Source organism: Martes martes (genome assembly GCF_963455335.1).
Source record: "Martes martes genome assembly, chromosome: 9".
NCBI lineage: Eukaryota > Metazoa > Chordata > Mammalia > Carnivora > Mustelidae > Martes > Martes martes.
Window position 1 is genome coordinate 6,714,854 of NC_137896.1, and position 23,075 is coordinate 6,737,928.

Consider the following 23,075-nt stretch of genomic DNA (forward strand, 5'->3'; position numbering starts at 1 on the left):
ATTATATATATAATATATATATATTATATATATATTATATATAATATATTTATATTATATATAATATATAATATAAATAAATATAAATATAAATATAATTGCAAATTAACGTGTTGCACAACTTAAATTTACACAATTTTATATGTCAAATATATACAACAAAAATGAATGAATACATAAAATAGTCCTATAACAACACAATTGAAAACCAAGCCTCCTTGGTTTGCATCAAGGATATCTTCAAGGATACCTTCCTATAATTTAAGTACCTTCTGGAACAAAATTCATCATTCCTCAGAAGACAAGACGATCTAGAATCTCTACAAAGTATTACCCACAATGTCCACAATGCAATAAAAAGTTACCAGACATTTGAAGAACTAAACACTGTGATTCATAGTCAGAGTTTGAAAAATCAACAGAAAAATATTCATGCATAATGGACATGTTAGAATTATTAGACAAGGACATTAGTGATAAAATAAGAAGAAAATCAGGGTGCCTGGGGGCTCAGTCATTTAAGCATCTGCCTTCAGCTCAGGTCATGATCCCGGGATCCTGGGGTCAAGTTCTGGACCAGGTTTCCTGCTCAGCAGGGAGTCTGCTTCTCCCTCTGCCCCGCCCTCTGCTCATGCTCTTGCTGGCTCTCTCACTCTCCCAAACGAATAAATAAAAAATATTTTTTAAAATGGTACATCAAGATTCAGACAGCAAACAGAAACCACCCAGTAATTTGAAAATGAAAAGTTTAATATAAAGGACTTAAACTTTGTCATGGAGTTACAGTAACAGAGGATTCGCTAGTCAGGGTAAAAAGGTTCTAAGGAATACAGGGATAGCAGATAAAGCATCTCCCACCTCCTGGGCTGAAACAGAGTGCCCGAGAAAGAGGTCTTTCTCCCCCTGGGTGAGGAACCATTAACTGGGTCATGGTTCACCAGATAGTGGAGAAGCCTACTGAGGAACGGCACCAGCAGGACTCTAGAAATCTCTCTGGGGTGTCTAAGTGAGCTGTTCCCGGGATGATGTCACGTCAGCATCTTCTGGGAAGCCACGTGAGAGGGTACGAGAGGGAGGCTGTGTTCAGGGAGGTGCCGCATGCTGGTTGTCTGAGGTGGAACGCTGAGGGAAGCAGAGCTAAGGGAGCCACCTGCTGCTAAAGCTGCTTGGCCACAGGAGCTGGCCACTCTAGACGCCATGCGCTCTGCAGGAGCCTCCTGAGAGAGCACACGGGAATGAGGAAGAGAATCTGCTTCCTCCTCCAGTGTCTCTCCAGGTGTCTCTATAACAAAGCTCAACCTTGTGTCTGCTGGCAAAGGAGAACTGTGCACGGGGTCCGGTTCCGTGACTGGAGGGCACGTTCCGAAGGGTGGATTAGGGACTAAGGGGCAATAAATTGATAACTGGCATATACGATCAACGATCTACAGGAAGATACCAGTTTACTAGGTGAACAAATGGAGAATTTCAAGACAGACACAATTTGGATGCTGAGGAAGGTAGAAGTCTCCAAATACTTAAAAATGCTTTATTTAAATTTGAAAATTTTGTCACCCTCGAGAGGGCTTAGTGTTCTCAGAGACTGGGTTAAAAGTTCAGTATAAAGTGAAACTTTATATAAAGCATAGAGAAGACAAAAATATATACTAATAAAAATATATGTTAACAATATATTGAGATTGAGTAATGGAATTTGTTTGAAATTTGGGTTTTGCTACTCAATGTCTGAGTATCCCTCAAGTAGAGTTAATGTCATGTTGTAATACATTTTGGTTGTTCATCTGAAGTATCTAAATCAAAGAGGAAATTTATTTATGAAGAGCAGAGATAACGTTTATATTGCTAGGTCCGTTATTAAACGAAATGAAACTGAGACAAAGTAAAAGTTATTTAAAGCTTTATTTTATGCCAAGTATTAGAAGTCAGACTGACCGGCCAGGGCCATCTCCAAAGAGAGCGACCCCTTCCAATCTTACAGGCTACCTTTTTTGGGGTAAAACTGCAACCCATATCTTGGTATCTCAACCCACCGGGTTTGTGTGTCTCTTGCTGATTGGCTAGTTCTATCCGGGCTGGTGACTTGTTATTTAAGATTACCCCATACCAGGAACTGTTACAAACAGTACTTTTTGGGAAGGCTTAGTCAGTTAACATATTCAGTGTGAATAATAAGATGGTCGTCCTTCCCAAGATGAAGTCATTTTGGTTTGGGCAAGACCTTCTCACTGTTACAAGCAGCACTTCGTACTGATTAGATGTCTCCATCTGGCCTGACTCGTCCTTGTATTCTGGGCTCTGTTATCAGGAACTAGCCGACTACATTTTACTGGTTTCGCGGACTTGTTTCTAAGTAAGTTTCTCTGCGGGGGGGGGGGGGGGGAGGGAGGGTCAATTTAAGTTTTACTGCACAAACAACAAAATGGCTATTTACCCAAGATGGAGTAGCTCTGGCTAAATAGGTCCTTACAATATCACAAACACATAGTAGAATACTGGCACACAACTGATGCGCAATAAATGTTGCTCAATTTTTGATTATTTGAGTATAAGAATCATTTATTTGGTCAGGAAAACCTTTAAAAATAATTTTTAATTCTTTGATTTTCTATTTTTTCCTTTTTTATATTGTTTAATTGTTTTAAAAGGATTCAATAAGGAAATGAACGTAAAGAATCTGTTTTAGCGAAGGTCTTTGGTTGCACGTGGTAGACTGTAACTCTGGTTAATTTATTCAAAGACTAAGATGAGGGTCCCAGGTGGGGAGAGAAGGCCATCAGACCAATGTGGAATGGACGCGAACCAGGTATCAGTAATGGTGATCACTCACTGGTCTCGGCTGGGGAATTGCTACCGGAATGACTAAACTCAACCATTTCTTCACTAATTTCATTTCTCCAATCAAGACTCAGAGTCTAGCAAAGAACCTCACAGGCTAAGGTTAGATCACTGACCTTCCCTGGGCCCTGCTGAGGCCATGGGTCAAGGTTCTGGCTCATGGATCTTCCAAGGATCCCTCCAACTTCCGTAACGGGAGAACCATCACATGAATTATCTTGATGACCAGAGACAATTCCTCACAGAGAAACTGAGGTTTGGCTAGGCAAGCCTCTTTCAATATCTTCTAAAACCAAGTTTCTTAACAGGGAGCGATTTTGCCCTCGGGGGACACTTGGCCTCTCCTGGAGATATATTCGGGGGTCATCACATGAAGGTCGGGTGCTATGGGTAACTAAGCATCTTACAATGCACAGGACAGCCCCCCGTGGGCCCAAGAATTATCCTTCCCCAAATGTCGGCTGTGCTGAGGTTGAGGAGCGTTCTTACAGATACACACTAGTATACAAATGGAATCTAAATGTCCCTCAATCAGAAGACATTTAATGGATTCAGGCAACACTACTGTGGTAAAAATGTCTTTTTTTCTTGAACACCAGGAAACTCAATCTTCCTGACACCAAAGTTGGTTATTTGGCATTTCTCTGCCTTAAATGACTCTTCATTTTTATCTCTGTTTACATTCGCTTTTGGAGTCTTCTACGGTGAGGGAGGGAGCCTATTATCAAATCATGCAGGAGCTCATCTGTTGAGATGAAGTTTGTTTTAGGATAAGATCTCCAAATCCCATAATATATCCTGCTAGAGCTCTGGTTAACACTTTATCCATGGTAAAGTGTTTGATTGATAAATATTGGAATAAGATTATTTCTAGCTGCTTAAGATTTCTCCTAGTGCTTTTGCCAGGAGGAGAGGAAAAACTGAAAACAGAAAACTGATGTCAAACATCCCCTGATCAGCTATTTCTACATACAAATAAAAGTCACAATCCTTAGATTTTAATCTGGATAATTAAATACATTTTTGCCCGGATCACCCATGTCATTCTGGCGGAGCTGTGCACAGGTTTGGGCAGGTGATGGGCTGACATGTGCCCGGCTTTTGCTTGTGTAGAAACAGCCTTTGTCCTTGGGTTGTTTTGAGTGTGACATTTTAAAACTGCCTGAATGGTGGGGAGGTGGAGGGGTTTTCATACAGACCAGAGCTGTGTTTTCTTTATTCTTTGAGTCTGATGTGGAAGTTGGTTTAAAAGGGTATTTTGAAAACTCCAACAGTCTATACGGCCATTTTCCTGACCCAGGAAACTTTTCTGCTTCTAATCTCACATGAAGATAAAATTGACCTCCTGCCATAGCTGCGTTTTCCTTGACACGGGTAAAGTTGGGCTGAACTTATATCTAAGCCAGGAAAATGAGCTAAGGACGATTGTCCCTCAGTGACTGGACCAGGCGGTGTCTGCTGAGAGGGTGACTCACCTTCCAGAGCCTACTGTCCCCGAGATCGGCAGGGCTGGGAGGTCAGGGGAGAGGGGTTCAGCCCCTCTGGCCTCTAAGTCCTGAGGGGAAGACCCTGGACATGGGTGATGGTCACTGGGCATAAATGCTAGTTGGGCTATTGGTACAGTTTTGTTACTAAAGCATAAATCTTCAAGCATTAGGTATATTTCATGGGTACCTTTGTCTCGAGCCCTACAAAAGTTGGAGCAGGCTGACTTTGCTTATTGATCTTATTCTCTCTGAATGAAATGGATTCCTCTGTGTGGCTGAAGGAATGGGTGCTTCTAGGATCACACCTTCTCAGGTCCCAGGCCAGGCTGAGGCCCAAGAGGCAGGGGGCGGTATATGAGTCAGGGAGGTACGCATTTTCAAGTATCAGCTCTGTGCTTGCAAGACCCCGAGAGTAAGTGCGTCCTTAAATCCCATCCCTATGCACGGTGCCTTACCCGTCTCACTCTGGTCCCCAGCCCTAGCTGTTATCAATGCACTCAGAAAAGGGGAAGGGGGTCTTTTCCCCCCTGCAAACCGTTTCTAGGAAGGGCTTTGATTGGTTTTGCTTGGGTTGTGTGCAAACCTCCGGTTCCTTCACTTTGTCTGTAAGAATGAGATACTATTATCAGCTTAATTTGTATTATAAGCCCAGCCCCATGGCTAGGAAGAGGAAGGAAGTGCAGGTCAAGTTTCCCAAATACAGGGGAAGGAGGGCTTGCAAGACCAAAGGGGGGGAAAAAAAAAAGAGCCTCTTGAGTGGCTGACATCAGACGGAACACTGGATGAGCATTAACTGAGAATCTACTAGGTGCCACGCTGAGATCAGGGCGCCACATGCCCCAGGGAGCATGGACTATCACGTAGGATATATAATAGATGAATGTGAAGAAAGTCAGCTGGTTCTAGATACAATGCTCCTGCTCCTGACTAAGCGCTACTCTCAGTTTTGGTAGAGAACTTAATTTGGACTCGTTGACAATATAATTTGGCTTTTCTTTTTCACCTCCAGGTTGAACTTGGTGGAAAAGGGAAAAACAACCTACCAAGGAGGGAGGATGCCCCTTATTCCTGATCAAGGCTCAGTAGGCAGGCATTTCAGAGCCCGTTGCCAATTTACAAGGGCAATAATGAGCTCAGCATTCTGCTAATAAACAGGAGGCAGAGATTAGTTATCTGGCTTTGCTTTTGAGCCAAAGCATAACTCCACGGCACATTAATTTGACACGGAGCACAGCTTTTCGTTAATAATCACCATAAGGTCCACATTGTAGAACCACGGCAGTATATTACCCTGAATCGTCACGCCTCTGGTATGTCATGGACCACATGATTTAGTATGGCACCAGCATTCCTGATGAGAGGTGGAATCAATGTGAGGGCTACTTGCCTGTAAATTAGCTGTATGTCCGAGAAAGTGCAGGAGCTTAAGGCTATTAAATCTAGCATGGCGATGGCCAGACGCGTTGTTGCACAGCAACTATAAAGTCCAAATTCACCTCCCCCCCCCCATATACTTCCTACAAACAGAATATCCGGAACTTCAGCAGAGGCCGGTAGAATTCTCCTCTAAAACCTTAAGGAGGCTCCTTAGAAGTCTCAGAACAGGGTGTCTTCTTGGCAAGCATTCAATAACTTGAAAAAGGCTTATTTTAACAAGCTCCATTGCATTCTACTGAGCACTGAGATGGCTGATTTTTCAGAAGCCTTTCAAACGAAATCACAGCCATGCCCTGGAAGTCGCTATGTGCAGGTTTTTGCCTGCTTTTATATTTGCTGACCCATGCCCAAATGAGACCGAGTAAGGCTTACATTATTTGGCAATACCTAGATTTTAAAAATTGAAGCTTCCTCTTTGGACATATGTGCTAAATTTGCTCATCCTTTAAAACCCGACCTGTTGTGTAAGAGTAAGAAAGAAAGGCACGGGGGACCTGAGTTGCTCAGTTGAATAAGCATCTCCCTTCAACTCAGGCCATGATCTCAGGGTCCTGGGATTGAATGCCGCATCAGGCTTCCTGCTCAGTGGAGTCTGCTTCTCCCTCTCCCTCTGCCTCTCCTCCCCAACTTGTGTGCGCTTTCTCTCTCAAATAAATAAATAATTTAAAAATCTGAAAGAAAGAAAGGAAGGAAGGAAGGAAGGAAGATGGAGGGAGGGAGGGAGGAAGAAGACACGGAGAGGGACGAGATTGGGATTGCAAACTCAAATGCCCCCAGTGGCCTGAAGTAAGATGATGAATGATAATGGACCTATAGCTTCCATATTGAGAACATAACAGAAAACTATGAGATTGTAGTAACTGGACAGCCCACAACCCATGTACCAGGGACAGCCAATATGACCTATTCTTGTTTTTCCAAAATCACGACTTCGCAACTTTAAGAAAAGTTACAAATGCAGATTTTCATTGAAAACTATGGAGTTGAATCTTGGCAATTAATTCGAATGTTTTAAAAACTGTGTGGGCTTAAAAAAATATGCTGTGCTCTGAAATTCAAGATGTCACTGATTTTCCATCGCTCGCATACAGCATTGGAGGATGGGAGAGTTGTGTGTCATGGTAGACACAATAATAGCTCCACCAAAATGTCTACATCCCCAGCCCTGAAACTATGAGTATGTTCCTTCACGTGGCAAAAAAGGCTTTACAGATATGACTAGTTCTTGAGATGAGAAGGCTATCCTGTATCATCTAAGTGGGCTCGACGTAATCACAAAGGTTCTTATAAGAGGGAGAAGGAGGATGCTTAGGATAGAGCTCAGGATTCATTATCCCCATCCGTAGGGCAGCGTGCTGGTTTCTGTGATGTTTTCTGATTGCACACTTGCACCAAGTGTGTGTATTTTTCCCAACACCAACCAATGCCCTGATACCAACTAGATATCCAACAATTCAATTCTGACACTGTCGGGAGAGAGTGAGGACCCCATAGGTAAGGGGCTCACCCACAAGACTGTCCTCATCTCAGACATCAGCTACAGAAGGGGTACCCAGGATACCCACCTTTCTGCTTAGCCAACTTCAAATCTGTGGGTTCCCATAAGCTCACTGTCAGGTTCAATACTTCCCTAGAAGGACTCATGGAACTCAAGGAAAGACTTTTCTTATGTTCGGCAGCTTATTACTAAGGCTATATCCCAGAGGCAAACGGAGGAGATGGACACAAGGTAAGAGGGACAGGCACAAAGTTTCCAGGTCCTCTCTGGGCACATCACCCTCCCAGCACCTCGATGTGTTCACCAACTAAGAAGCTCTCCAAACCCCGTCATTCAGAGGTTTTGTGGTTTCATTAATTAAATCATTGGCTACTGGCTATTGGTGATTAACTCAATCTCTAGCTCTCCTCCCCTCCCCTCCCTGCAGGTCAGGAGCAGGTGGGGCTGAAAGGTACAGCCCTCTAATCATGCCTAGGTCTTTCTGGTGGTCAGCCCCCAACCGGAAGCTATCCAGAGGCCCCTTCCAGGTGATAAAAAAATATATATGTATTCTTACCACTAAGGAGATTCCAAGGGTTTTAGGAGCTCTGTGCCAGGAACTGGGGGCAAAGACCAAATATTCACTTTTTATTATACCAGTTAGTCTCATCTTGCCACTCACTCCCCTCCCCCCAACCCTGCCCCAATCTTTCCTCTACTCTTCTCTGATCTGTCTTATTGCCCTGAGAACTTGATTCCATGAGCTGCCTCCCCCAGGCTCCCTAGCTGGCTGGCTTCCAGTTGGGTTTGCCAAAGGAAGGGCTTAGAAGATCAGAGGGCAGGAGGGGGAAAAAATCAGGATATGTCTTTCCCAATTTCTCACTGCCCCGTGTCAAACATTTCTTCATTATAGTCTCTTGAACTCACTGAGTTTCCCACAGGCAGGAAGAGCTCATCATTTGTGGATCCTAGTGCAAAATGAAAACGCAGGGCCTCTTACTCACAAAGCCAAAAAGGAAATGCTGCTAGCGTTAGTAAAATACAAGACTTTTCTTTTTCTTTCATGGTCTGTCTTGTCATAACGGATTTTTTTAATTGATCATTCTAAGTAAAAATAAATCAATAAAAGAAAATTTTAAACTATTAGCATGAATTTTAAATTTCCTTTTTATGCCCCACAATGTCGATTCTGTATGCAAATAGATAAGCATTTAACTCATGCACAGGTTCACCAAAATTACACAATCGGTATTTTGTAGTTCATACACGTGTATGTTTTGCTCTTACCAGGACAGTGAGAACAACGCATAAAACTAACTCAGTGCTCTTTACTTCATGGGCACTCTAACAATACCAGCTCACGGATGGGCAAGGAAGGGCCAAAAGGAAAAGAACCCTGGTTGTCGCCATCTTGTCCTCTCCTTCCATGCGATCATCTCCGGCGTAAGTGGTTGTCTACTTCAGGAAAGTAACATGAGCAAGAAAGGAAGTGACAGAGCTCCTGGGCCATTGGTGTTTCCGAGGACACCACCGCTATCTCCTTTCGGAGTTCAGAGCAAGTTTTGGTTCAAGAGGAAAATGAATCCTCTTGGGGTTGTTGGTGCTCCTGCCTAATCAGTCATAGGTGCAACACATTTACCATGTACTTTCTTTGAGCTTGGTTGAAATTCCATGCATTGTGTGTCCACTAGAATCCTGTGCTCATGGGGCACTGTGAATGTTATTTACAAGTGGGATGGCAAGGAACTGGGCAGTCATATTGAATGTATCTCTCCACTCAAGTAGTCTCCATGGTCCTACTGGACTTCCCTTAGGAAACACAAGTTCCAAGATAACATCATTAGGCGTACCACAATGTCAATAGCACAGCATTACACTAGGGATGCTCCCTTCTCAATGCAGGTCCTGTGCAACTGCGAGGAAACACACCCATGAAACTAGCCATGACCCCAGGACCCTGCCTGGTACAGGAAGTAAAGATAAAAGTTACTCATTTCTGGGGCACAGTCCGTTGAGCATTGGCCTCTTGGTTTCAGCGCAGGTCATTATCTCAGGGTTGTGAGATCAAGCCCTGAGTGGGGCTCTGGGTGTCTGCTTGGATTCTCTTTCCCCTTCTGCTGCTCACACCATGGGTGCATGTGCACTCTCTCACTCTCTAAAATAAATAAATAAGTAAATCTTTTTTTTTTTTTTAACTTACTCGTTTCTTTCATGTAGCTCAGACCACCATAGACAGTTGTGCTGATCGTGCCCTGCACAAGGACAGTCAGCATAACTGTTGAGAGTGGGGCTGAGATTCCTCTCTCTGCCACTCCTGGCAAAGTGGGAAGGTCTCAGATTTTTGAGGCACTTTGAGAACCCGCGCTTTTCTATATTATATTCCTTCCCACATCACACTCTTGTGTTTTATTTTTTTCAGAGTCTTTATCTTTATCTGAAATTATTTTTAGTTTTCTTTTTTACTATCTGCCTCCCTAAGTAGAATGGGTGTTTCTTGAGGGTGGGGATTCCATTTACCGTATTCACTATTCTAACCCTTGTATTACCCAGAGTTCTCCAGAGAAACAGAATCACAAGCATAGATGGATGGATAGATGGATGGATAGATGAATAGATAGGTTGATAGATAGATAGACACATAAATAGATAGATATGGATGTATGATATATAAATATAGATGAAGAAATAAAGAGGAGAGTTATTATAGGAATTGACTCCTATGGTTGTGGAAGATGAGAAGTCCCACGATTTGCCATGGATAAAATAATCTGAGTCCAAAGGCCTGAAAATGGGGAGACAATGGTGTATGCCCCAGGATATGAAAGCCCTAGAACCAGGAGCTCTGACGTCCAAGGCCAAGAGAAGATGCACATCCCAACTCAAGAAGAAAGAATTTGCTTTCCCTTTGAGTTTTTGTTCCACTTGTGCCTCCAAAAGATTGGATGAGGCATAGCCATATTGGTGAGGTCAATCTCTTACTTGCCTACCAAATCCAATGTCAGTCTCTTTGAGAAACATCCTCAGAGATACACCCGGAAACAACATTTTGCCAGCTGTCTGAGATTCTCTTAGGCCAGTCAGGTTGACACACAGAATTAACCATCACACTCCCACAGACAGAAAAACATCTGGCATGGTTAAGATTTATTGAGTGAATGCAAGAACATTAGCAAGTTGGCACTGCTAATTGTTGTAGGATTCCATCCATCATCCTATTTGAGAAAGGCTCAGTGTTGATGGTTTTATTCTTTTTGAGTTGATTTCTAAAAGAAACTAAAGACTTGGGAAATGAAAACCAAAAAAAAAAAAAAAAACTAACTTAAAGCAAGGCTATCTCTTAAGAGATTCAAATAAAGTTAAAATTGAAGATGATTATTTTGGAAGTGCCAGGATTCTTAGTCAACAGATTTACCAAGACTTTTTCTCTTCTTAATTTGTGAATGACATGAAAAATAACGCATACGTCACCAGAGTGAGAATGATCTAGTCAATTACATCACTCCCCAAGGTTTTCCAAAGGAGAGAAAGGCTCAACGAAGCCAAATACCCATTGGATCTCCTGTTTCTGAGTTAGAAGGTGAAGAGTGAGTATGACTGTGTGTTTGTTGGTAGAAAACTTCTGAATTATTTACTACTCTATCACAGGCTCACTAATGAGAATAAATTGATAGACTAATTAAATATGCAATTGCAAATCACACTGTAGCCAGTTTGGGAAAACTCAGGCGTCAGCAGGCAACAATTACTGCTGATTAGAACACACAAACATGTTTAAACTTTGAATTGCATAGGTAAAACATCAAGTTGTTCCCACTCTCCTGCATGCTCCTCCTGTGTCTATGAACATCTACAGCTATAAGGCAGTAAATATATCGGACAATATGAATAAGCTAATATTTACATCATTTTTTTATCATTAACAATCCAAGAAATGAGATAAAATATTTATTTGCAAATTCAGTGTATCTGTCTCTTCACTTTAACAGATTTTCTCTTGTTTTTATTACAATAGGAACATAATACTTGTACAAATACTGCAAAACAAAAATCAGCAAAAAGAAAATAATAATCCATAATATCACTACTCAAAGATAATTACTTTAAAAATGGTGTGTGTTCTTTCAGTCTCTGTTCTGTACATTTTCAAAAAAGTATCATATTTTACAACATATTTCATAACCTACTTTTCTCAACTGACCAAAATAGTATGAACAGTTCTCATTTCATCGCCTACTATTCTACAATCTTTTAAATGGCTTAGCTATTATATTACCTGCCACAAGTATGCATTTTTAAGTCAATTCTTTACAGCTAGGTAGTTAGCATGCTTATATAATTTTCTATTATAAAATGCTGCAGATAAAGTGTTGGAGGTCACCTTCATGACCTTGAGGTAAACAAAGATTTTAAAAATCAGACAATCGTCTGATTTTGAGTAAAATCTTCCTCACCCCTTTAATCTGTCTAATGCCATTTCTCTGACACTTCATCCTAGTGGAAGGTGATGGCCCCATATTTTGGATTATGTAGGAAGGAAAGTCAAACGGGAGGGCCTCTCAGGGAAGGGGGAGGGTAGCAGGAACAAGTGCAAATCACTTACTTAAAATGGATTACTCTAGAACATCGCCAAAATAGCATTGGCTACAGGTGCCAACTGCCAAGGAGTTTTCAGTAAGAAGGGATGCTCACTGTCTCAGAATCTGGCAAGAAGAAGGTTGGGATAGAGGTAAAAGCTAGAGGAATGTGAAAAAGGGACCATGTAGGGCTAAGAGCAGAAGCATCCTTGGGAAGGGATCGTGCCCTTCTTATCTGAGCCTTGCTAATGACTGTGAACTTTCCCAAGGGCGGCCGCGGTGTTGCTGAGCGGCTTGGGAAGTCGACTCAGAAACAAGGATGAGGGAGCACAGGATCCACCTGGAGGACTAGCAGAGGTGGAGAAGAGGTGACGGCCAGTCTTTCCATTTCAGAGCCAAACACTCATCAATTATTAACTCAGTCATAAATTGCTAGTTAGCAAACACGGTAGGAACCCAAACCAGCCAAGAGCCCTGTTAACCTCCATTCCTCTTTATGGCACGTACTTTCCATCAAGGTAAAGCCCTTCAGTGTTCTTGCTGTTGAAAGTGGCGGAGCATACCCCAAGCGCAAGCTGGAGTGTGCTGACTGGCCCTTGTGTTTCCTCTTTGAGAATAATTCTTTCTTCTCAGTACTCATTATTTTTAATTGCTCCTTTCAGGATTCTGAAACCCTTTCCTTGGACTCCTCATTATTCATCTCAAAGTACAATCTGATTTGCTATGTTCAAGTTTGGGGTTGTTTCTTTGTTTCTCTTTTTGTTTTTAAAGATCCTCCGCTCGGCTCCATAATTTCAAAGATCGGCTTCTCTACCAAAGTCTGCTACTTGGACAAAGCCCAGCAGGTTGCTGATTTGGAACACAGGAGGGGGTGGCATGGCGGGGGCAACAAAAGCAAGCGGACCGCCCACCAGCTAGCTCTGGGAAGGGAGCCAGGTATCCCCACAGGGACTGCAGGACTCGTGTGAATTAAACAAAAGGGACAGACAATTCGTTAGGGGCCAGATCTTTGCAGTTTCTGGCTTTCTCCTCCTAAGCATTATTGACCTAATGACCTTCAAGATGGGGAAGGGCATGTAGAGACAAGACGGGACAAAGAAGGTCAGAGAGAATTATAGGGAAATTTATTATGCATAACTTGGGTGAGAGAAAGACAGCCAGCCAGCCAGCCGGTCACAGAAAGACTGGGATTTACACAGACCAGTGGTTAGCACCTAAAGCGCGTATGGCTTCCCTCCCTGCCAAGGGACATTGGGCAATGTCTGGAGATATTTTTGGTTGTCACCACCAGAACTGAGGAAACAGGGATAGGAGTGCTACTGGTATCTGACGAAAACAGGCCAAGGATGTTACCAAACACCCTACCGCATACAGGACCAGTCCCCCACAAAGAATTATCCGGCCCAGGTTTTTATAACCAAGGCTGAGAGACCCTGTTATAGACTCAGGTGACACTTAATTTTCCCCAGATTTAAGAAACTGCACAAAGATTTGCACTCCCAAATGGGTAGAGACGCCTGTTGGAAATAAGAACCAATAACATAATACTAATAACAGTAGTAGTTAACATTTATGAAGTGCTTACTGCATGCCAAGCACTTTACCCCCAAGAGCTTATTTTCCCGCTCAGGTAATAAATGAGATACTATTTAATATTGCTGAGGTACAGAGGGATGACTTAAAAAAAATCCCTAAAACTGAGAGAGATTACAAAATTGCCTCCAGGGACCACACTGCAATCAGATTTCGGAATGAGAATTTCTGGCCCTTCATACACTGTCCCATTCTTCTCCCAAAGCCAATGCTTTCCACCATTCTGCTATGAATAGAGCACAGGAAATGCCAAGGAAAGGGCAGGGATCATAGATGTATTTTTTAATATATAAAGGCATTTGAGTTTGGCAAGGTAGCTGCATATGAGATCTCTATTAAAAAATCCTAGACACCAAAAAATAAAATTTTCAAAAGTTTTATTTAAAACATCAACAAAATTATGAATAGCTAAGAAAAATTCTAACAAGAATGTAGGGGTTTTAGGTACTTAGAAATTATTGACAAATTAGGTAGAAGGCCTCAATTCGTGGAGATACACTCTGTTTATTGATGAAAAGACTCATTCATAGTCTTCAACCTATAAAGACTTCATAACACAAAGATGAGAGATGTTTCCAAATGAATCAAAATATAATGCAATTTCAATACAAATTCCAACAGGATTTTTGTTGTGATTTGACAGACCGGTTATATAGGATTTATAGGGAAGAACAAATTACCAAAATAACCTAGACAAGCTAGAAGACGGAGAAAGTGAAAGGATGATTTTCCTAAACATGTGCCTGGGCACGGGAAGGAAGAGTACACAGGTCTGTCTTGGAAAACCTAAAACACCAGTGGAATAGAAAATGGAGCTCAAAACAGTGTATTTTGAGATTTAATACCTGGGATGGAACTGTAATTGCAGCAAATGGTACTTGGACAATTAGGTATTGTTTAAAAAATAAATAGAATACACACACACACACACATATATGGGAACTGAAGACCAGGATACGAAAAACATACCTTTAAATACTATAAAAGGAAACATAAGAAATGATATTTATGATCTGGGGATAGAGAATGATTTTTAACACAAAATGTAATACAGGAATCATAATAAATGTTGATTATTTGACTACAGTAAGAATATAATTGTTCATCAAAAGATATTTTGAATGTCTAGAGACAGAAAATAGATCAGAAGAATGTATTTACATGGAATAACAAATGATTAGCAAATTAGTATCCAGAGTAAAGAGACTTTCTTACTCAGAAAAAATAATCAAATAGGAAAACTGATTTTATATATATGTACATATATATAGAGATCTAACATATATGATATCTAATATACATATGAAATTCACAGAAAGGAAATATAAATGAATACTGAATATATAAAAGATTTCTGAGCTCATTGTAACCAGAGAAAAGTAAAGTAAACTGAAATGAGATACTATTTTATATCCAACACATGGGAAAAATCTGAAAAAGTCTGAATATCATCTACAGGCACAGATGCTGACAGGACTGCAAATTGGTATGACTACTTTGGAGATCCATTTAGCATTAACTGGAAAAGCCAGTACTGTGCATATTTGCAATTTAGCATTTGTCCTTTGAGTCGTTACCCTGGATAAGGAGACATGTTCAAGAGTGTCCAAGAAAGCAACATTTGCATAATAGGATAGATGGACAGAAATTAAAAGCCCATTAATGGACAATGGACAAATAATTTAGCGGTCGTCACACAACAGAATATTATACAAAAGTTAAAAATAAATCAGCTTGAGCTACATGTGTTAATGATACACCTTTTATAACGTCAAATAAAAAAAAGCAAGTTGCTGAAGATAACATGGATACACACACACACACACACACACACGTATTATTATGCAAACCAATCGCATATGATGCTGAAGAAGCTTACTTATTATTAGCAGAAATCTAATAGCAGGGACACATGGGTGGTCCAGTGGTTAATTGCCTGCCTTCGGCTCAGATCATGATCCCAGGGTCCTGGGATCGAGCTCTGGATCAGGTTCCCCACTGGTAGCCTGTTTCTCCCTCTCCCATTCCCTCTGCTGTGTTCCCTTTCTTGCTGTGTCTCTCTCTGTCAAATAAATAAATAAAATCTTTAAAAAAAAAAAAAAAGAAACAATAGCAAATACAAATCCAAGACATTGGTTATCTCTTGATGTAGTAGGAGACAGAGGGAGAAGTGATTGGTGAACACAGAGGCTTAAATTTACATCTTAAATACAGAATTTAGAACAATTATAAATAACTGCAACTTCTAAAATGTAAACAACCACCTCTTCCCCTCACCCAGTGAATCGCTGAGTATGTATAGTCATTGGTATGTGTGGATGGAGAGCCATGTGCAGAAGAAAATTCTTATTCCCATTCTCTTTGCTTTTAGGAAAAGTAGCTGCTTTAGGCAATCAACTTTGCTTGACTTTATAGCCCCTTCAGCAAATGAAGTTGGCCACGCCGGTGGATTCCTTGTGCCCTCTCACTCCTAGTCTAAATCTTGTCCTTGGACTGGATTCTGAGACATGAGGTTCAAGCAAACCAGCCATCCTTTGCATCTTATAACATGGTATCTAATGGATATCTCCAAGGTCAGTGATCTACCAAACAATTCTGGAATTGAAAGAAAATACATACCTCTACATACGCTTACAAAGTATCTTCTCATATTTCCAACCAAGTGAAAATAAGTTAATAAAAACTCGACAATAAAGGGATGGGTGAAATATGTGATGGGAAATGAGTCTACTTTTCATGATGAGCACTGAGTAATGTACAGAATTGTTGAATCCCTATATTGAACACCTGAAATTAATATAACACTGTATGTCAATTTTACTTGAATAAAAGAAAAAGCATAACTATATATAAAGCCCTGCATTGCCTAATCTGTTCACGTGCTAATGTCAGCCCTCATACACCCACCTGGGGGAAGCGGAGGAGACAATGGCCACAGGGCCCAGGAATCAACCGCAGGCTGATCCAAAATGACTATTCTCAGTGCACAGCAAGGCAGGTGTGCGGAGCAATGACAGCTTGTCTCTATTTAAAATATTAATAGTTTGCTCATGATGAATTTTTTTATGAGTTTTGAATTTAGAAATGACTGCACTGAAAATTACTTATCTTGATCACTGAGTATTTGGGGCCCCTCCCATTTCGTGCTCCAGAGAGAATGTGTCACTTGCTTCACCCAAACTCTAGCCCTATCCAAGGCTCCCAGTTTGGCTGGTTGTTTTTGAGGAGGGTAGGTCTCTAGCAGCAACTGAAAAGTCAAGTACATTTTACCCTGTTCTGACCTAAAACACATTCTGCCTGAGCCCAGTGGCTAAGTCAGCTTTATTGTCAGTGACTCGGGCTAAATTTGCAAAGGGCATATCAAAGCATATAATTGGGTAGATAATAAATCAAATCCAATTAAAGCAGCATTTATAGAGTGTCTTCTGTATATAAGACATAGGAGTAGAATCTTTGGGCAAGAGAGAGGATATGCAAGGTTATATACTAGGACATAATAGATACGGTCACAAAGACTATATCCCCCAGCCCCCCAAGTCCCTCATATATTCTATTATAATGGGGAAAATTTCTATAAATTTAGAAAAAAAAAATCCTATATATTTATGGTCTCTTATTTTCTGCCTTCCACCATGCACAGCCTTTCTTTGAAAGTCCATTTATTCACTCCTGAGATCATATATAATATGTCTGATATAAAAATAAAGCAAAGCAAAAGTAGAGTTCCTCAACAAGACTTTGTAGAGCACCCAATACTTCCTGGGAGTCGTTCTGGACATAGGATGCAATACTGAAGGTCATAGAGCTCTTAATCAACTGAGGGATACAAGTAAATCAGTATGAAATACATTATAGTCTGGTAAGTGTTTTGATGGGGAAGAAAGCAGGCTGAAAGCCCAGAGTGGGCATTTAACCAAAACGCGCATGTGGATGTCAGGAAAAGCTTCCTACAGGAGATGATGTCCAAAACCTGAAAAGTAAGAATGACTTGATCACTGGCCTAATGCTGGCAGGGAAACTGAATGAAAAACTCAACCATAAAGGGCAACCAATCAACGCCAACACCAGGAGGAGAGCATGACAGAATTATGGCACAAAGATATTAAGGCAGCCATCACAACACCATAAAAATGCTTCAGTGAGCAATGACTAACACATTAGAAACACTTTTATAAAACAGAAAGTCTCAGGATTCCCGGCTGGCTCAGTCAGTAGAGCTTGTGCAGGTCATGAGTTCAATCCCTATGTTGGGCATCAAGCCTACTTGAAAAATAAATAAATAAATAAACAAACAAATAAATAATAAATAAAATAGAAAGTCTCAGCAAAGAAATAGGTAATGTAAGCAAAAATAGATTATATGAAAAGGAATCAGCTGGAAAGTTTTGAATTGAAAAATTTAATAACCAAAACATTTTAAAACTCAATGAATGGACTCAACATCAGGTTGGAGAGGGAAGAGATAAAATTCACTGAACCTAAAGAAAGAACCACAGAAATTACCTGACCTGTCCAACAAAAAGAGTAGACTGGGGGAGGGGGAGGTTTGGGGATCTGTGGCATCAAATACAATATCCACAACACATGCTATTTGAGTCTCAAACAGAGAGGACACAAAAGGTACAGATAAAGAAATACCTGAAGAAATGATGGTTGGAAAATGTTCAAATTTGGCAAAAGACCAAAACCTACAGTTGCAAACAAATACCTCCAAATAGGATATACTCAAAGAAATACATACCAAGATATTATAGTCAAATTTCTGAAAACTAAAGACAAGATAGATAGATGTTGCGTGCGCGCGCGCACACACACACACACACACACACATATTACATATACATGGAAACAACTCTCGTGGTCATAGATTTCTCTTAAAAGGTCATGGAGGCCAGAAGGAAATGGCACGATATTTTCTCATGGCTGAAAGAAAATAACAAGAGCACAGAATCCTTCTCCCAACCAAGGATACTTCTGAAACAAAGGGTTAATCAAGACATTCTCAGATGACAGATAAGTAAGAGAATTTGCCACTGGCATCTCTACTCTCAAAGAGAAGCTGAAAGAAGCCACTCAGTCGGAAAGGAAATGGTGAAAGAAAGAGTCTTGAAATAAATGATAAAGGAAGAGCACCGTAAACGAATATATGAGTCATAGAATACACGACTTCCTCCGTAGAGTTTTCTAAATTACGTTTGATGATGGAAGCAAAAATTATACCTGTTTGATGAGTTCCAAAGTCATGTAGAGGAAACGTCCAAAATGATTCTTTTATAAGTGGAGGAGGGTAAAACGACATAAGAAATAAGGTTTTTATGCTTCACTTGAACTGTAAAATGACAAGACCAGCAGGCTGTTGAGTTACAGGTGGGTTTTCCTATTTAAGTTAAGTGGAAAGGACTGCCCCCATGGTCTTTAATTACTTCTGATGCCGCCACCAGAATGGTCACTTCATTGAAGAAAGAGCTTTCCCTTCCCTATCTCTTCCTTATCCTACATAATTAATAACTCATGACTAACTAGTGCAGAACTTTTCTCCACTGGTAGTGGGAAAAAAGTCTTTTCCCACTTAAGACCCTTGGATTAGCCACTTCTCTCTTTTCCAAGAGAGACAAGAGCTATTATCTTTGCTATTTCATTCTTTTAGAATGAAATAGAACTTGGGGTTTATACTATTCTCTTTTGCTAGAAAACCACCTCTGTCTGAGCGAGCTGAAGAGTCCTGGATGCTGGAACTGCAGGTTCCATGGGCCAAGGTGGTAGTTGACTTCTTCCTCCATCCCCCACTGAGAGAACAATCCGTTCCAAAAGGAAAACCACAGGAATGTTTTCTCCTTCCCAGATTCCCCAGGTTCATGTAATGATGCCCATCCCTCACGTCAGAATGCCAACTGGTTTTTCCAAGGAACTTCATGGCTTTAACTGTGAACATAGTTTTAGGTCAATTACATTAGTAAGGTTAATAAGTTCCAGGCTGGAAGTTCTGAGTTGCCAAATCTGTACAAATCATAACTCAAAAAAAGTTCAAAGCTCACAAAGGAGGGCACACACTGAACGCCAGCTTCCCCACAGAAGACTGCAATGCAGGAATAATAATTACGATGATTATGATGATGACGATGAGAGTAATAATCCTTATATTTATACTGTTCCTTATGGTTTTTCAAATACTTTCAAATGCATTATCTCAGGAATACTGCACCACCACTCATCCATAATAGTAGGTCTCAGGAGAGGCACAGTCAACAGACTGTAAAAACTTACCATTTCTGAACTCACCTGATCTTAGCTCTGAGCTCGTGTTGGACAAAGGGACTGATTTTCATCCACAGGCAGAAAGCAAGTCAAATGTTTCAAAAACATAGTCACTGAATCGGCTTACTAAAACATGATTCTAATTAGCTGCCATGACTAAAAATCATTGGTGTCTCCCCCTGCTTGCTCAATGTCAACTGCTTATTTTGGTAATTTCATATTTTTACATTTGTTAACTTTCTACTTTTCTAGGTTTATCTCCCATTCACACATTTCCATACTCAACTCCAGACACGCTGTTAGTTTCTTTGAGCTGCTTCTCCTTTCTAGTTATTCCGCTGCCCTTGTCCAGATACCTAGATAGCTACATCCATATCTATACAATAGATATCTAGGTCTATAAAATATATAATATGTAATAATATATCTCCTACTATATTTGATAATATATAGTAATTATTATATAATAGATATATACTCTATATATCATATATATTATGTATTCTATAGACCTAGGTATCTATTATATAATACCATAACATACACCTACATAGATATATATCTATAATGTAATATATATTATACATAGTGAGAGATTGATTGATTGATTATAGGTGATGCACATATCACCAACCTCAGAATTCTTCCCCTGCAATCCTAAACTGCATAGAAAAAAGCATACGATTGTTGTCAACGTACTTAGTCACCCTTTTCATGAGTTTACTGCCCAAGCACAAAACAACGCTGGCTTGTGGGAATGCTACAAGGACAACTGAAGGTCAGCTATTTGGGGACGATTCAAGGAGACCTTTCAAGACAGTCTCAAATCTTCAGTATTAGCTTCCTGCAAGTGTTGGCAGCTGCTGCCGACTTCATAGTCTATCAGCCAAAGATCAACACAGTTTTCAAACAGAAACACATGCACACAGAGAGAGAAACACTGAAATCACTTGCCTTTTACATCAGAGTATTTTAATTATGTTTTCCCTCCAGTCTTCAGGCCCTCAGATGACCCAGCTGAGTTGCATTTTATTCCTTGAACATCTCCTCTGGGTTTGTATACAACCCAAGGGAAAGCAGATTTTCTGTAAATACCAGGTAGTAAACAGGTGAGACGTTGAGGAGCACACATTCTCCATCACTACGAGTCCCTCTCAGAGCAGGAAAGCAGCCACGGGCAATATGTGAATAGTGTGTGTTGCTGTGTTCCAACAAAACTTTATGTATGGGTAGTACAACTTACATTACCTCTAATTTTCATGTCTCAAAAATAGTTTTTTCCCCCAACCTTTTACAAATTATAAGGCCATTCCTTTGAAAAGCTCCTACTTCAAAAATTATCATCAAGACAACTTGGTTCCCCAGTCTTATTTTGCTGATCCCTGCTATAACCCCACATCTGACTGTTTACATGCACAAAAATTAATGAATTAGGAAAAGCACAGCCTTATGGACAAAACGTTTGTGTCCCTCCCGAAATTCCTGTGTCAAACCTCTTCCCCCACCATGTGAGGGTTTTGGAGGCGGGGCCTTGGGGATGTGATTTGGCCTTGCGGGTTTGTAGGCTTGTGTGCAGAGTCCTCAGGAATGGGAGCGGTGCTTTTACGAAAAGGATACAAGCTAAGTCAAATTATAGTTTCAGAACGCACTTCCTTTTCCAGAAAGTAGCCTTATGATTTTTCTCCTAGAAAGAGACCCACCATTCCCTCTCTCTTCCAAGGCTGCCCGTGTGCCTGGTCTCATCTTTGTCAGCCTTACAAAGTTTTCAGACCCACATCACAAAAGGGACTTCCTAGGAAGAGAGGGGAGAAAAAAATATGTTAACCCTTATCCAAGAGTGGTTTCCTTTTTTCTTGTCACAGAGATAACAGTTACAATATGTATTAAAATCAACTTTCAACAGATCTACGTTAGATCTGGTAAGCTAAGTTCACAGATAGATAGATGGTGGGGCAGTGGGGAGGAGGGTTTTTCTGGGATTTTGAGCAGAAAGGACAGTATAGGCCTGAACACACAGGGGGCCAACTTCCCCATCATGAGGGAAAAGGGTCCATGAGATACTGATACAAACCCTCAGGGAAGTAGAGCAGAAAGACAGAACCTGACATGGATTCTTGAGGACATTATCTGGATGGCAAAATCCTGCTGTGCTGAAACCAGACTGATTTCTTAATTGTTGTTTATATGAGCCAGTAAAATTATTCTTTTATCTTGGTTGACCTTACTACAATGGCCTTTTCTCCATCTAGTTTGCTGCCCATCTTTTCTAGAAGCCCTTCAGCACCTTTTTAATGCTATTACAAACAAGAAAGAAAGCAAATTCTCCAGCAATGTGCTATCCCATGGAAAACCGAACTGGCATTCTGGTTTTTTTTTTTTTTTTTTAAATGATACTCAATACGTTTTATTTCGAAAGTTAAGCCAGAAAACCACCGGAAAAGTAGCCAGAGACAATATTCTTTTATCCAGAGCTAAGTTTACGATTTCTGATGCTACCTGGGCCCATGGAATGTTGATGTCAAGAAAACATAAATTATGGTGATTTCAGAGAAGTGCACTGGGGAACGTCTTGGAGAGCTCACTAAATCGCTTGGCTCTTGACCAAACAGTAGGCTTAAAATGAACTCGCATTACTTCTCAGCTGAGGTATTTTGTGTGACTACAAAATACCGTCATAATGACAAGATGAGCTCCAGAAGGTAACATTTAGTGACCTCTCCACAGGTAAAATTGGAATTACCACAGACAGTTGGCAAGACTCTATCGTTGTGTTGAATGTGGCTTTCCACAATGAATTATCTTAGGAGAAGACGTAGCCCATGCTTAATGGTTCTTATTATTAGAACACCCTTACAGCCTAAGTGAATCGCTCTGAGAATCTACAAAACAATTTATTAGCCTAAAATATATTGACTAATGTAACTGCAATTGTTTTAACAAGGCTTACTTAAAATGGAAGCAGTAAGATTTGTCGGTTAGATCTGTGCTCGTTACTATTGTTACTTTTGTTTTCCTGGGCACAGATACATATATGGTGACCCATCAATGAAGACATCATTCCTGGGTCGTCCTCCTCAACTTTCTTTCCCAGTGAAGAAAATATATTTGTACGCACGTAAGACTGACATTAAATGTAGAGGCAACTTTGAATTTTCTTGCTCCATTTCCCGCTTTGGACCTCAGGTAAAGTGGATTAGATCAACCACATTCCGCATTCGATGCCACACAATTATCACTGGGCCTTTCAAACTCCTTCCTTGTTTTGTTCCCTCCCTGCATTCATCATTGCTCCAACTCTTCACCTGTCCCAATAGGCAATTTTTCTAATGAGTTTAATGTACATCTTTGCTTGTATGCACATCTGCATGAATATTTTAAGTGCATGTATTTTTAACTTTTATCTTAAAAAATTTCAGC